The sequence below is a fragment of the Lolium rigidum genome, chromosome 4 (genome assembly GCF_022539505.1).
Source record: "Lolium rigidum isolate FL_2022 chromosome 4, APGP_CSIRO_Lrig_0.1, whole genome shotgun sequence".
NCBI lineage: Eukaryota > Viridiplantae > Streptophyta > Magnoliopsida > Poales > Poaceae > Lolium > Lolium rigidum.
Window position 1 is genome coordinate 151,520,898 of NC_061511.1, and position 16,792 is coordinate 151,537,689.

Here is a 16,792-nt window from a genome sequence, read left to right on the forward strand (position 1 = left end):
CGGGCCGGTCGATGGAGAAAGTGGGATTAAAACAGGGCGATACGAGGAGAAGGAAACGGATGGCTCGTTCGGCGATGCGCGTGTGCAAGAAGACTTTCGGGTATTGGTCGTATCGGGCGTGACGCGACGAAATAAGTAAAGCACCGAATGTCTTAATTACGTGACGTGGGTTTCAGTTGAGACTTGAGACGCGTGTTAGGAACGGGTAACCCAGGATGACCATACTCAACAAATTAGATATTGATAATGACGTGTAATTATGGTCTTCATGTCATGGTTCAAGAGGATTCGAAAAAGAAAATACCATGTCTCAGTGCATCTAAAGGTATAAATGATGCCCCCCATAGGGGGCTTCACAGTTTTTGATTCTTGACCGTTGGATCACACACCTGGCAAAATCTGATCCGTTCTTTTCTGGTTCACTGGTTGGGTGGGCGTTTCTAGCAGCTAGGTAATCCCCATGCAACGGCAGTATTCTACCCGCATCAGGCTGTTTTCGGGCCCCATCTTCGCGCGGACCCGCCCATCGGTCGGTGCGTGTGAAACGAGATCCGGTAGACCGTGAAGTGGCTCAGGCCGAGGCGTGATGTGCCTCAGGCCGAGGCTTTACTAGGCAGTATAAAAGATCCAAACCCTAGCCGGCGCCCCCAATCCCCTTGCTCAATTCACTCTCCCCAATCGCCTCCTCGCGAGACAAAAGCTCCGGCCACAAGGAAATCCTATCCAATCACTACCCAGCCCCGTGTCTCCTTCGATCCTTCCCATGGCCGCTCTAGACCATCCCTGTTCCTCTCCACGTGCGGCCGCTGGCGAGGATTCGCTGCTCAACTGCTCCATGTTTCGCTGGGAAGGGGAGAAGAAGGCAGGCACGAGAGCATACGGGAGCAGCGCCTCCGTCCGCCTCCGTCCGCCGCCGCGACACGAGCATGCGGGAGCAGCGCCGCCGTCCTCCGCCGCCCTCCCTGTCGTCCCCAGCAAAGGAGGCTGGGATCCAGACCTCCGGCTCGGCCGGAGGCACACCTCGGAGGCAGCAGCGCAGGTAGGCCCTTCCTCCTTCTTGGCACTCTTTCCTCTCTCTGCCCTCTGTGATTTCTCCCTAAGTTGTCTCTCCCCTGCAGCTCCCTAACCATAGATCGAAGGGGCCGTCGTCATCGTCCTCAGCCAGCACGAGCCGCCGTCATCGCCCTCAGCTGAGCCGCCACCAAACCCTAGAAAAGGGTGACCCTTAAGTGAGCCTCCTCTCCTGCATCCTCTGCCCATGCCTTTTCATGGGTCTCACCCCTACGTCATACTCAGAGGCAAGTACGCACACACACAGAGAGATGAACAGGGAAGAGGAGGGGTGAGCCTGGTACTACTCTCGTACATCCTCTCCTTTGCTGCATATTTTAACTTCGGTTTGAGGTGCTAAAAAGCAAAGACTTTGCCTTGTCTATTGTTGTTGTTTCAAATCCCCCACCCGGAGAGGACTTTGCATCATTTATTGCTGTTGTTAGTTCACATTCCTCAAAATTTCTCAATCCTTATTTGGTCTGTGCGATTTATCTTTGAACTAGAATTGTCATCATAAACATATCTGCTGCAATTAGGATATTATCTTGGCCAAAGTTAGTTAGACCACAAGTACTCCAAACTATTAGATGATTTTTCTTATTCTTCAGTAGGCTCAGAAACTGACATGTGCTGCATGTTCATTAACTAAGATGAATTGACATTTAGTCGACACTAGCCAACCGTAATTAACACCCGTCTCCATCCGTCAGACTTTTACAGATTCGGTGTAGTCAAACAAACACTTCGTTCGTTGACTAGCCACTGCCATCATCAAAAAGAAGTTCTTGATCTATCTCGAATACATGATGTTTACCTCTCCGTGGATGGACTTCGCTGTTGTGGATGTCACTCCGAAGTCGCACAGCTGAGGTGAGAGGTCTCATCTTTCAGTAGCATACAAGTTTGTGTATTTAGCGAGACAAATTATGAATAGAAAAACACCGTGGAGTATATTCAGTTTGTGTTATTTTGGTGATTTGATGTTGGTGTGGCATTGATGGATTGTCCAGAAATCACCAAGTACAGAGGCTTGTCTCTGCTTGACAGCACATGCCAGAACTATGGTTGACCTCATGATTTGCCAAGTTGCAAATTATTGTCAATTTCCATATGCCCTACTGAGTTTGATTTCTCTCTACTATGCTGCAGGAACTATGGTTGACCTCATGCACATTCGCGTTCAATGTTCAGATACTGGGCAGAGGGCGCTCACCACGGTCGATCGGGGGCCCACTGTCCCTGTAGCTTCACCTATGTGCGCTTCTACAGGTACGCGCACCGCCCCTTGAGCTTTCTTATCAGCTGCACCAATGTTACTTTCAGTTTTACAAGATACGATAAGCATAACTTTTAGTTTTATAAGAACCTAGGAGTGAACCTGGGTGTGGACACAGGAAGGTTAATTGCAGTACTTGTGCACATATTTGTTCCTGGTATTATATACTGCGGTACTTGGACACATAATAACTTTAGTAAATTTTTGTTCAAGCTACTTGAGTATTTTCTGGAATTTTGTTCTTTGGACAGAGCTGATATTTGTCTTGATTTTATTTCAAGAAAGGATCTGATGTTTATTAGATAATTAGCAAGATGAACTCATGTTTATTACTCGCTACTAATGTCATTTTACTGACTGATTAGCATCATGCAACAAAGCATTCCTTCAATAGTCTTGCTTTAGTTTTTTAACCGCATCTCACATGTACCCCTCACAATTAGAGCAACAAGAAGTATCTTATGATTTAATTGCTGCATGGTACACAATTTACAGGGCACAACTAATAGCTTGCTCTATCTATTCTGTCTTGCCATATCGCCTAACCAAAATGGACTACGTTGTCATCACAAGTCCTTGTGGGCTGGATATAGTGGTGGCAACATGATGGAGTGCCGGTATTTGATAGTTTGCTTTGTTGCCTTCAAGTACTGTGGTGCATAAGCAAAGACAAAGACATGGTAACTTCTTTCGTTCTAAGGACTTTTTGGTAAGACTATGAATTTACAGTAGGGGACTTATTAAGCGTTTGGAGGTTTTTTCTTTGCCTTTGTGTTGTTAGTTGGTTTCACCAACTATTAGTCCAATGTACATATAATTTATGTGCAGCAACTGATTTTTGGTTTGCCTTTGTGTTGTTAGTTGATTCTGCCAAGTGCAAGTCCAAACTCCATATGAGCTCCTCCTACCTATATGTTTTTTCCTCTATTGCAATTTGTTATTAGAATAATTTATGAGCTTTCTATAATTATTTATGATCTATGTAGGATCTTGGGGGATAGTTATATGAGTCGACAAGGCTGCAGCAAGGTCAAAAACAAGGTGAGGGTTGTGCTAATTAGGGCCACGCTGTCCCATTCTCCTTTGGCTCTGCAATTCTGGTTGTCCTTGTTTTAGATGATCAACAGCTGGTTGATTTCTTGTTTTTCTACATTTCACCACATGGCTATGGTTACCGGCAGGAGGACATAGCGGAATGGAACGAAGAAAAAGGCTGCCGGAGATGCAAAATTAATACATCATGTTGGGTCCTGGTTCTTTTTTAGTTACATATGCAAAAGGATTGGGAAAAAGGCTTTGATGTTGATGTTGTTGTTGTGCAAAAGGGTTGGCATGACCGTGATATTGACAATTTTCAAAGGTGCTGCTTTGTTATATTTGTTTACTTTGCTTATAAAATTCACAATGTGTGCATCAACACTGGGCTTGGTGATGCGGCTCAGGCACAGGCTGGATGGCCTTGTTTCCAAGGTGATTTGCTCTTCAGTTTTTCTATCTCTAACCATTGTGGATTGGTTTATTTTTCTGTAATCAATTAGTAGATTCTCATACATTACACATACTTGAAATACATGTTGATTGGGTAGCTGCACAAACTTGACTGATCTAATGGTTGTTTTTTGTAGATTGATGTGTCATCGGAGGTGGTACACCTGATGAGTATTAGTATAGTGCAGTACGAGTGATTTTGATTATTTACTCCTGAGTACTGTACAAATATGAGAGATATTCATGCATCTCATATTATTGAAGAATTCCTCGATGAGCATACTTTAAACCGTGATGTTCTCTTCAACCCAAGAATAAATTTTGGTATGATTTTGCACATTGCCATCATTGAAATTTGAATGTGCATGTGAAGTATAATAATTATTGAACTTCTGTAAAGTGCTTAGTACTCCCTCCATTCCGAATTTGTTTTCGCTGATTTATTTTGTGCACGGGATTTCTTAGAACAGAGGGATTACTTTATTTTGTGCATGGGCTTTCATAGAAACTATTGAGAATTTGGGATTTGTTTACATTGCTTAGAGACATTATGCACCAGATTATCAGCCTCTTATTGTTGATGTAAATAAGAAAGGCGTATGAAAATGGTTTTTCTTTCATTTTCTACCTTTTCTCATATTTGTGCAAGTTAAATTTGCTCTTACAGATTCAATCCCATGTTAATTTTAGTTATTTCGGTTGTGTATGATATTCTTCTTTTCTTATTTTGAAAATATGCTGAATGTAATTGCTCAAGTTCTGAACCAACTTACATCTCAACTTCTTACTATCTTTCTGAATTCATTTCTAAGGTTTACATTGTGTTCTGTATTTATAGATTCGCTGACTAGACGAGCAAGGTAACCAAGCCGAGGAGAGACCTGTTGATTTGGACTTGCAGGAGCATGTCTCAGATGGCTTCACTATGGTGCCCACATTATCGGGATTTTTGGATATATTCAATAGTCGAGCTGATTGAAGTGTACTATTGCAACTTGTGTGTATGTGTTCACCAATGCTGCAGTAGGTAAATGAATTTTAATTGGCATACACATTAGAAGAAATCAATGTGTTTCACAATGAAATATGCTTTACAAGTGCATGCTGAAAGATATTTTCTTTGAACTTACTGTTTGCAAATTCTCAGATAGGGATATATTGCGATTTTGAGTATATCAGGCAGTTTTCTGTCGTTTCCTTAGCCTACCATATTCAGCACAGAGAATGAATGCTTATATCTACACTGTTATTTCACACAAAACAATTTTGATTGTAGATTTATTAGTAGCGAGCTAGGCCAGTATGACCTTTCGTAAACTGCAGGTATATAGAGCCAGTGGGAGATAGGGAGGTTGCCAAAGATGGACCTAGGACCAGGAGACTCTTTAACTTTCAACGGAGCATAACCAAATTAAAAGGCATGGATCTTATTGTGCAGAACTCGGTTGAGTTTGTGAAAGTGAAGTGACTCTTTGTGCATATTATTTAGTCCGAATATTTCCATCAATATACGCGTGGTCAGGGCTGATTATCTAAATTTTAGTGTAGGAGCAATGACCATGTTTAAGCAACCTATCCATCCTTCTTATGACTATTGCATGCATTTACTCATATTAGAAGCTGCACCGCTTTCAAGTACAATGTGATCCTCTTAGACAATGTTCAGTTTCGACAGTGTCATGCGTACATAACCTATACTTCCTATTGGTAGTTGCTTCCACGATGTTAAGGGATGCTCCACTTGCAAACACGATGTAAGCGGTTTAGGCACTGTCGTATTTATATTATCTGTACTTCTACTTAGTGATATGCTCCTGGTTTAGCCACAGTCAGCATTCAATTTCGTGCAGCTTGTGCTGCTATGTAAGGGTATGGCCAATCAGTCTACTGATAAGTGTAAAACTGTAAAACTCGGTTGTAGCTATTTATGCATTGAAAAAATAGTGAATCCCTTTATGGTTGCTTAGTATATATACCAGGTTAAGGTCCAGGTCCAGTCATTTTTTGTTTATGAAAAATAAAATGCTCCTACTTTAGGACTTGTATGTTGTTGTTTGTTACTGTAATTGTCTATTTGTATTCTGATGTACTTATGCCTATAGACCGGAAAGAAAGCAATGAGGTATGTTTGAGAGAAAAATTGAGTAGGGATACAGTTGTAATATGGAGATATGTCATGTTCAGCAAGTCTGTTCTTGATCTCCGTGAGGGAAAGCTGGTGATTCCTACTTGTATAGATATTCTGGATGCTCTCTTGGTTCACATTAAGGGTGATCCAATTTCGGCCATTATCTCTTTGGTTTATATAGATTTTGCCAACTATCAAAATTCTATGTATATATTTTGGCACCTACAAATGATTTGACTGAAGAGATCAACACCCATGTCTTACACATGGTATCTACCAAAGTCAGACCAGCAGACCCAGAGATCACACGATAGACCATATTTTTCACCTGCGGAGGTCAGGGTCTGCCCTGTCACTTATTGATAGTCATGGATAAAACAAGCGGATAGGAAATTGACGTAGCTCTAATTTCTTTTCATGATCAGATGGTGATCAATCCATTGAGTGAGCTCACCCTGGGCTGGTTGTAGCATCACTATGGAGGAACCGATGATGGTCCCATAAAATACACTGACATAGTGTTTCAGGACAAACATGTATTCAGCCTGATCTTTAGATGTCTGGATGTTGAGTTCTCGCGTATTGAGTTTACTAATTTGTTCTTAGATGATGTTTTTGCGTGAAATTTTTCATGTGGCTTCAGAACTATTTAGACTTCTGGTATTTGGAGGATATTTTTTGTGACATCGAACCACAATAGCCTGGAAACATACTAATAGTTTTCCTCTTGTGTTTTTAGACCACTGGGATTGGACTGAACTTTTTTTGACAAATCACCCACTCATCTTATAATATATCATTGATCGGTAGATTTTGTAGGAAAGGATGGTAAGATATGGAAATTTTGTGCATGACATGAAGCAATAGAATTAATGGCTTCTACAAACATATTTGAACTGTCGACCTCATTGTTCCATATGTATTTTCCCATATGTTCTCCCTATGTTTTGAGTGATTAGTTGTGATACTGCAAGTAAAGTAGGCTTTTACCAATTTGATTTTCCAACCCTGCATTACCAAGGGCTCTCTTTGTTTGGCCGGTTCTTTCTTGATCATATCTTTTCACTTTATTGTAATGTATGGTAAACCGCTAAGCTCCCTACTTTGGCCATGACTAAATTGTGATATTATTGTATTGCCAAGGGTTTTGCATGACCGGGGCCATGATAAATTATGAGTTAATAAAACATGCGTTCTGACGTGATGCTTGAAAATACTTACAGGTGTGGTATATGGTGTCTAAAGAGAGCCCCAAAGTCGCCCGAGCCAGGGAGACATGTTGCTTTGGCTTGAGCACAACACAAGGTCTGACTGAGTTCAAGTGTGAGAGCAGCAGTAAAAATAATTGGGTTCATGGTGTACAAAATCTGCTCCAGCAGGTTGTGGTTAATGTAACTGATCTGGTAGGACACCAGCTAGAAACACTAAAACTCAATACATGAATACAACATGGCAGTATCAAGAATGGATTTCCATTCCAGTTTGAGGCATGAGTTTAATAGAGATATGGGTTTGTAATCATTTACCCCTGTAGGAGATTTTTTTTTAGATTAATGTTATTAGATAGTTAATTATACTGCCCAAGATAACTTTTCCTTCTGAAAATTGCTGCAGTAAGTTATAGAACTGAGGAGCCACAATATCCCAACAAGTCTTAGGAAAACAGCAGTTAAAGCCATCAGGACCTAGAGCTTTCTCACTAGGTCTTTTCTTGACAACATTATCAATTTCCTCTTCAGAGAAAGGACTAGATATATTTTCAAACCCAGGAATAGAGTTGAATATTGTGTAATCAAATTTCATTTGGTGTAGATAAGTGACTTCTAATCTTTGGTTACAATCTTGAAATAGAAGCAATAGCATTTCTTCTATGCCTTTATGTTGCCACTATCGAAACAATTAGTATGTTCATCTCCATATTCTTTCCATTTCTCTGTGCATCTTTTTTTCCGATATTGTTGCTTGTAGGAATGCAGCTCTATTCATAAACTTGAGCAAACACCATTCAACATTTTTCAACAAATAAAGATAGCTGAGACAAGTATTTGTTCCATTCTTTCAATGTAGTTCTTACATTATTCAATTTAGTATTCAGAATAATTGTTGGATTGTTGCTTTTAACAAGTATTTTCCAAGTATTACTTACTGTGTCTTCAAATCGTAGATGTTGACCCAAATATTCTCAATCTGAAATGCTTTACTTCTGGGGATTTTTTTGTTCCGCGTCAGACTCGTGCCATAGAAAGGGTCGAAACCTGCCATCTCTGAATTCATTAACAAATTCGTGACTGTTTGCTACCAAAATATAATATACCTCAGATTGGCTCTTGGGTGCCACGCAACCCCATACTTGGAAAATTAAAAAATGAAAATAAAAAAGGTTAAAAAATTGATTTTTTTTGGAAATCAAAGATGATCACGTATTATACTTGAAACAAAGTATATCCCTACAAAATTACTTTTATTGTATCTTGGGTAAAAAAAAACAAACTCGAAATGCATCATGACCAGGTACTATTTACTTTATATTCGTCATAATTTTTTTTGCCCGAGGACCATGGGAATCATTTCGTTTCCAAACATTTTTTTTACAAATAAAAACTTTGATCATCCTTGGTTTCCAAAAAGTTTTTTTTATTTTTTAAATTACTCTAATATGTTTGGTGTATGGTGGTGTATGGTGGTGTCTCGTGTGCTTTATCCTAAGATCATAAAAAATGCGACTTGAGGGGTAAGAAGCCCTCCAAGCAATTCAATAGATGATATATTGGTGTGTACAATGAGAGAGCGGGCGCTAGCACTCGAACTCGAGATCTCACGGGTAGCACAAGTATCGGCACCTGACAACCATCCGGGCTATGCCTCGGTTCACCTAAGATCATCATATTGACTTTATTTTCTAAAATCGAAGAAACGGATTATCATATTCCACCTGAAGTTTAGCAGTGTTATACAAAGTGTGCATCGATACGAATTTCACGGGATCGTGCGCCAAGGCGCACATCTAAATCTAGTGTGAATAAAACATGCTTGTGTTGAGCATTTTGCGTGTGTGGGTAGAGATTTTCCTTTTGTAGTACTTAGAAGATGGTGACATTTGGTTGGATATATTTCCATGTATATCACTATACACCAGATTTACATTGGGAGATACACCAGGGATCTGGTTGCTCGCACATTTTTCTTTCTGGTTTGGCCTCACAAAAGCTACGTAAAGAACCTGTTTTTGCATTTGGCTTGGATGCTCGCGTTGAGGTTTATGCAAATTTGGCCGGTTGTTTGCTTATCTGCATATGTGGTTTAACTTAGTGTGAGAGGAAAACTAAAGTGGTTGGTTATGTGCAAATATGTGAGGTGGTTCCACATTTCGACCATGGCGATCTTATCACCAGAAAAACTATCATATACAACTCACATAGCTAACAACGCCGAATGGGGTGGGTGGGTGGGGTATAAGTGGTCGGTGGAGTAGAGTGGGAAGTTAAGAAAAAACACCGTGTCTTTCACGCTTCCCAACACGTGCAGAGGCGTGACACGCAACACCCACGGAAGCCGGAACGAGCGAAAACATCCAATTCGAGCGTACTTTTTTTTCGAGAGTTCGCCAAAGGGGTACCATATCTTTATAGAAGGAAGATGTTTGAGTACAAGAACAACACCACTCGCTACAATCAACGAGCGTAACCCCACGCAACACCGACTACAGACCAAACAACCACAACACAAAACATCTGTCCTAAGCAAAGAACCAAGCCACGTCTCGGCCGACACCAGGCATCTCCGTAGAGGAACAACTCCGAAAAAGCCTTCCTTGTCGACGCACCATCCGAAGGAGATCAATGGCGGGTCTTGGTCGGACCCAAGAAGTTGTGCTGAAGAACATGCCAGCAATGGCGTGCATAGCGCCCTGAAGAACTGCCGTGGACCGCTGCGCCACCGGATTAAAGCCGCAAGGGACCTCTGCATCGTGTCTTCACGCACGAAGCTCCCAACAGAGTCACGATGTCGACGATGCCGCCATCGTGCCGATCCGCACCGGATCGAGGCTTTCGCCCGAAGACAACCAAACTCCAACGGGGTAGGGAGATGTTGACACTCCACGGCGATGCCTCCAAGGAGGGGAACGACGCCCACGGGCGCCATCGCCACCGGCCCGACCCAAGCCGGGCAAAACTTTCGTCCGAGTCGTCGACCATCTCCGAAAACCCAGAGCATGGGCAGAGCGCCCTTGAGCCTCGCACCGCTGCCGCCACTACGCCTCAACGAAGAAGTCGCAAAAAACTACAGACCACTCCGACACACCCCGCAAAGCCGAGGATCCGGTCAACCTCCATCTCCACCTCCAGCCCAACCAGGCATCGCAGCCTCCACACTCCCCTCCAGCCGGAGCAACGCTGCCAGCGGTGGACCTCACCAACTCTAGGCGCCCACCCACGTCCAGCTCGCCCCGACCCAGCAGGCCCAGATTGGGCCCAGGAAGCCCAGACCGATCCCGCACTCCAGCCTCCGCTCTCCGCCGCCGGGCGACGCAGACCGCGCGGGACTCGATGGGCGGACCTCTGCTCGCCGAGGCTCTCCCTGGCCGAGCTTCTCCGCGCCGCCACCTCCAGCATCGGCCGCGCCCAGAGCCTCGTGACGGCGCCCCTGCTCCGCTCCGCCGCCAACTCTCCGCTGCAGGCCTCGCCGGCCTCCGCCATGACGCCGCATCGCCACTCCTCCCGAACCCCCGCCGTGCGTCGCAGAACCCGCGAAGCCCCCGCGCCGCCGACCGCACTCGCCCGCCGCGCCGCCCATGGCGTCCCGCCTCCGCACGCAGGGGACCCGCCGGGGCGCTCCTGCCCGCACCCGCCGTCTTCGACGGCCAGGCGTGGCCCGGCCGAAGGACGGGATCCCGGCGGCGGCTCTAGGGTTTGGTGGGGGGCGCCTCCGGAGTCGCCCGTGCATGGCGACCCGGGAGGAGGGGGTTCTAAATCGGGCGCAATTCACATGCCAACTTTTAAGCTGATTTTAAAACTCTTGTGAAGCGGAGATTTTGCAACCCAAGTAAGCAAACTAGCATTTTTTCAAAAAGGCCTCCACGAGCAACGAAACAAACTGTAGATTCAGGCCAAAAAAAGACCAACTCTAGATTAGTTATCAGATCATCAGATAATACGTCAATCCTGAAAATAAAAGAAAAATGAACCTATCTAATTTAATTTCACGGTATCTAGGATAATTTTAGGGATCCACACTTTTTCTTGCGAATCTTTAGGGATCCATAGTGGAGCTGAATCCAGGAGCTCAAACCGTATGTCTTGGCGTGATGTATTTGTAGCTTTTGTCGTGTGGATTTGGTAAAGGCTACCATTGCATTGCATTAGGAGTCCCTATTCTCCGCCTTAACGGCGCCTCCGTTCGACTCCGCCTGAAGGAGCTGCTTCATGGTGCACACCAATGCGGCCCAATAACAGGTAAGATTTCTATTTGTGCAAAAAAAAAACAGGTAAGATTTCTATTTTTACTTTGTATTTATATTTAAAATTAATCAAATTTCAAAAATTGAAATCTATTTTTTTAAATGTTGAGATTAAAAATGTTCAAAATATAACAACGTTAAAAAATTGTAAAATGAGCAAATATGAAAATTTTCAAACATGAAAGAAAATCAAAATCAAAAAAATTACAGGTTTTTCTAAACTATTAAAAAACTAGCGAGCAAAAACAGAAAACCAGTAGAAAACCAAAAAAGCTAAGAAACCAGAAGAAACTGGAAAAAAGTAGGAAAAACAACTCCGCCTAGCTAACGTGCCAGGCCTAAAACTACCCCACTCTATGATTCGCGCCAGATAGTGTCCATACTATAGGCTGAATAGGTTCCGCTAACAATAAGAGCATCTTCAGTAGTTGGGGTTTCCCATGCCGAAATCCGGCGCTATTTAGTGTCATTGGACAAAAGTTTGGTCTGGGGAGCGACGAAGTTTCAGCCGTCTCCCCGGTAGACACCCGGCGTTCGGCGTTTTTAAGAAAAAACACGTTCATGGCTGCCAAATTTCCAGCATAATTCGGCGAATTTGACCAGTTTTGCCAATATTTGGTTTATTTTTACAAATAAACGTTACAGTTTAACAAAACAAGACAAGTTTTCGAACAAATCAAATGGAAACTAGTTGGTGTTGCTCGAAGCATCCATATCTACTCCACCAGATCATCCTGCAACTGTTGATGCATTGTGGAGTCTCGAATCTCCTGACGCATAGCGATGAACGCAGTCCACGATGCCGGCATCTTGTGGTTAGGCTGTGCAAGAGGACCCTCTCTGTCATATGGTGCAGCTTGTTCGCTCAGAGGAACCAGATACTTCCGCTCATTCTCGATAATCATGTTGTGTAAGCACACACAACAGTTCATCACCTCCCACATCTGATCTTTAGACCAAATCAAAGCGGGGAACCATACTACAACAAATCTCTGCTGGAGGACACCAAATGCACGCTCGACGTCCTTTCGGCAACCTTCTTGTTCCTTGACAAACTCCACCTCCTTCGGGAGGACGGCGCCTGAGATAGTCTTCACAAATGTTGCCCACTTTGGATAGATACCGTCTGCAAGATAGTATCCCTTGTTGTATTGCCGACCATTGATCACAAAGTTAACCGGGGGAGCATGACCCTCAACAAGCTTGGAGAATATCGGCGAGCACTGCAAGACGTTGATGTCGTTGTTGGATCCCGACATACTGATACGTCTCAAATGTATCTATAATTTCTTATGTTCCATGCTAGTTTTATGATAATACCTACATGTTTTATTCATACTTTATATCATTTTATGCATTTTCCGGGACTAACCTATTAGCAAGATGCCGAAGCGCCAGTTCCTGTTTTCTGCTGTTTTTGGTTTCAGAAATTCTACACATGAAATATTCTCGGAATTGGACCCCACGAAGACAGAAGTCAATATTTTGCCGAGACGGACCCAGAGAGCCAGAGAAGGGCCAGAGGGGGGCCAAGGGGCTCCCACACCATAGGGGGGCGCGGCCCCACCCCTGGCCGCGCCGCCATGTGGGGTGGGCCCCTCGTGACTCCTCCGAGGCCGCCCTTCCGCCTATATATTCTCCCAGATGCGAAAACCCTAAGACGATCAGTCATATTCCACGAAAAGTTACGTAGCCGCCGCCATCGCAAAGCCAAGTTCGGGGGACAGAAGTCTCTGTTCCGGCACGCCGCCGGGACGGGGAAGTGCCCCCCGGAAGCCATCTCCATCGACTCCATCGCCATGTTCATCGCTGTTGCTGTCTCCCATGATGAGGAGGGAGTAGTTCTCCCCCGAGGTTGAGGGCTCTACCGGTAGCTATGTGGTTCATCTCTCTCTCCCATGGTGTGATCATGAGCTTTGTATCACTATTAATCTATGTGCTACTCTAGTGATGTTATTAAAGTAGTCTATTCCTCCTCCATGATGTAAAGTGGACAACGTGTGAATCATGTAGTACTTGGCGTAGGTTATGATTGTAATCTCTTGTGGATTATGAAGTTACCTATTACTATGATAGTTTTGATGTAATCTATTCCCCCTTTCATAGCTATTGTTGACAGTGTGTATGCTATGTTAGTACTCGGTCTAAATTGCAACGGTATTATCTTGGATTATGATTTGATGAGGATATCCCTATGAGTGGTGTTTGTCAAGTACTTGATGAACTTTGAGTGGAGCTTTCGTAGCCACTAGGTGATGATTAGTGATTCCAATAGGAGAGTAATTCAGAGTAGCACAAGTGAGGAGAAGTTATCTAATTGTTATGTGATCATTGTTGAGAGTGTCCACTAGTGAAAGTATGATCCCTAGGCCTTGTTTCTAAGCATTGAAACACCGTTTCCAACAAGTTCTGCTACATGTTCGCTTGCTGCCATTTTTATTTCAGATTGCAATTACTATTTATAATCATCCATATTACTTGTATTTCACAATCTCTTCGCCGAACTAGTGCACCTATACATCTGACAAGTGTATTAGGTGTGTTGGGGACACAAGAGACTTCTTGTATCTTAATTGCAGTGGTTGCTTGAGAGGGATATCTTTGACCTCTCGCCTCCCTAAGTTCGATAAACCTTGGGTGATTCACTTAAGGGAAACTTGTCGCTGTTCTACAAACCTCTCGCTCTTGGAGGCCCAACACTGTCTACAGGAATAGAAGCGTGCGTAGACATCAAGCTATTTTCTGGCGCCGTTGCTGGGGAGGTAAGGTAAAAGGTATTCACATCCTCCGACTACTAAGCTATTTCCTAGCATTGTTGCCGGTGTGTGAGTGCTCGAAGCTATTTCCTTTAGATCCTGCAATTGCATCTTTTTGTTTCTTGTTTTTATTTTCACTAGTTAGGCTTAATGGAAAACAACAAAAAAATTAGAGATCTTTATGAACTTTATATTGAATTAGGACATGATGTGTTTGAAGAGAGAATTAAAAAACCCATGGAACTTTGTTTGCAAAATAGTTGTAGCAATGTTATTAGCATGAACTCTTTGAACACTATTATTGCTAATGCTATGGAAGAATTTAAGCTTGAGGAAGCTGGTTGTGATATTTTTAGTCCCCCAAGTTTTGAGGAGAAAATTTTCTTTGATGATACTTTGCCTCCCATTTATGATGATTATAATGATAGTGGTATTTTGGTGCCACCTACTATGGAGGATAAAGTTTATTATAATTATACCATGCCTGCAATTTATGATGATTACAATGATGGTTGTGATAGTTTTACTCCCACTATTACTAATAAAATTGATTATGCTTATGTGGAGAGTAATGATACTTTTATGCATGTGAATAAGAATGATTTATGTGATAGTTATACTGTTGAGTTTGTTCATGATGCTATTGGAAATTATTATGAGAGAGGAAAATATGGTTGTAGAAATTTTCATGGTACTAAAACACCTCTCTACATGCTGAAAATTTTGAAGTTACTCGTGTTTTATCTTCCTATGCTTGTCACTTTGTTCTTCATGAATTTATTTGTGTACAAGATTCCTATGCATAGGAAGCGGGTTAGGCTTAAATTTGTTTCATACTTGCTTTTTGATGCTCTCTTTGCCTCAACTCTCATCCTTATGAGCATCATTAAAATTACCGAGCCCATCTTAATGGCTATAAAGAAAGCATTTCTTGGGAGATAACCCATGTTTTTATTTTGCTACTATTTTGTTGTGCCTTGGAAGTTGTTACTACTGTAGCAACCTCTCCTTATCTTTATTTTATTGCATTGTTGTGCCAAGTAAAGTATTTGATAGAAGGTTGATACTAGATTTGGATTTCTGAGCAGAAACCGATTTTTAGCTGTCACGAATTTGAGCTGTTCTCTCTGTAGGAGAATCTAAAAATTCTGTAAAAATTCATGAGTAATCCTCAGATTACCTCTTTTACTGTGTTTGAGTGGGTTTCTTTGCTCCATTAAATTTCAGTAGCCTTGGGTAATGTCCAGAAGTGTTGGGAATGATTGTGTCCTTGCTGAACATGTGAACTTTTGATTATGCACTAACCCTCTAATGAGATTGTTTTGAGTTTGGCGTGGAGGAAGTTTTCAAGGATCAAGAGAGGAGGATGATATAATATGATCAAGAAGAGTGAAAAATCTAAGCTTGGGGATGCCCCCGTGGTTCATCCCTGCATATTTCAAGAAGACTCAAGCATCTAAGCTTGGGGATGCCCAAGGCATCCCCTTCTTCATCAACAACTTATCAGGTCACCTCTAGTGAAACTATATTTTTATTCCGTCACATCTATGTGCTTTACTTGGAGTGTCTGTATGTTTTTATTGTTGTTTATGTTTGAATAAATTCGGATCCTAGCAATCCTTGTGTGGGAGAAAGACACGCTCCGCTTTTTCATAATGAACACTGGTGTTCTTAGTTTTACTTTTAATGTTCATGGCGAAGGTTGAAAGCCGCTTCGTTTATTGCTATTTGGTTGGAAACAGAAAATGCTTCATGTGGTAATTGGTATATTTTCTTGAATAATTTGATACTCGGCAATTGTTTTGAGTTCTCAAGTAGATCATGTTTAAACTCTTGCATCATGTAGTTGAACCTATTAGTGGAGAACTACCGTAGAGCTTGTTGAAATTTGGTTTGCATGATTGGTCTCTCTAAAGTCTAGATATTTTCTGGTAAAAGTGTTTGAACAACAAGGAAGACAGTGTAGAGTCTTATAATGCTTGCAATATGTTCTTATGTAAGCTTTGTCTGTATCGGTTCATACTTGTGTTTGCTTCAAACAACCTTGCTAGCCAAAGCCTTGTACCGAGAGGGAATGCTTCTCGTGCATCCAAAACCTTGAGCCAAAACTTATGCCATTTGTGTCCACCATAACTACCTACTATGTGGTATTTTTCTGCCATTCCAAGTAAATTGCTTGCGTGCTACCTTTAAAAATTTCATTCCTTGTCTTTGCAATACATAGCTCATGGGAAGGTAGCCTAAAAATTATTGTGGTAAAGAATATGTCGCTTATGTATCTTATTTCTTATAAGTTGCTTGTTGAGCGGTAACCATGTTTCTGGGGACGCCATCAACTGTTACACCTTTTTTGAATATCATGTGAGTTGCTATGCATGTTCGTCTTGTCTGAAGTAAGGGAGATTTGCCATGAGTTGAATGGTTTGAGTATGCATATTGTTAGAGAAGAACATTGGGCCGCCAACCAAAGCCATGTATCATGGTGGAATTTTTAGCTTGGACATTAATCCTCAAATCTCTTATGAGAATATTATCTGTTGTTGAATGTTTAAAGCATTAAAGAGGAGTCCATTATCTGTTTTCTATGTTGTCCCGGTATGGATGTCCTCAAGTTGAGATCTATCAAAATCGAG

At 42.4% G+C, this 16,792-nt stretch overlaps 1 long non-coding RNA gene across 8 annotated transcripts; it reads left to right on the forward strand.

The window, feature by feature from the left end:
* The first annotated feature begins 957 nt into the window (after positions 1-957).
* On the forward strand, positions 958-7,794 carry LOC124706026. Of its 8 annotated transcripts, none has more exons than XR_007004227.1 (10): positions 958-1,039; positions 1,119-1,351; positions 1,764-1,923; positions 2,203-2,322; positions 2,825-3,370; positions 3,511-3,799; positions 3,955-4,141; positions 4,656-5,571; positions 6,371-6,481; positions 7,560-7,794. It is a non-coding gene; the product is annotated as an uncharacterized LOC124706026 (long non-coding RNA). The 8 variants fall into 8 exon arrangements; XR_007004228.1 differs by having other exon boundaries at positions 4,656-4,844; positions 5,141-6,481; XR_007004229.1 differs by having other exon boundaries at positions 2,825-3,009; positions 3,316-3,370; positions 4,656-6,481.
* The last annotated feature ends 8,998 nt before the right edge of the window (positions 7,795-16,792 follow it).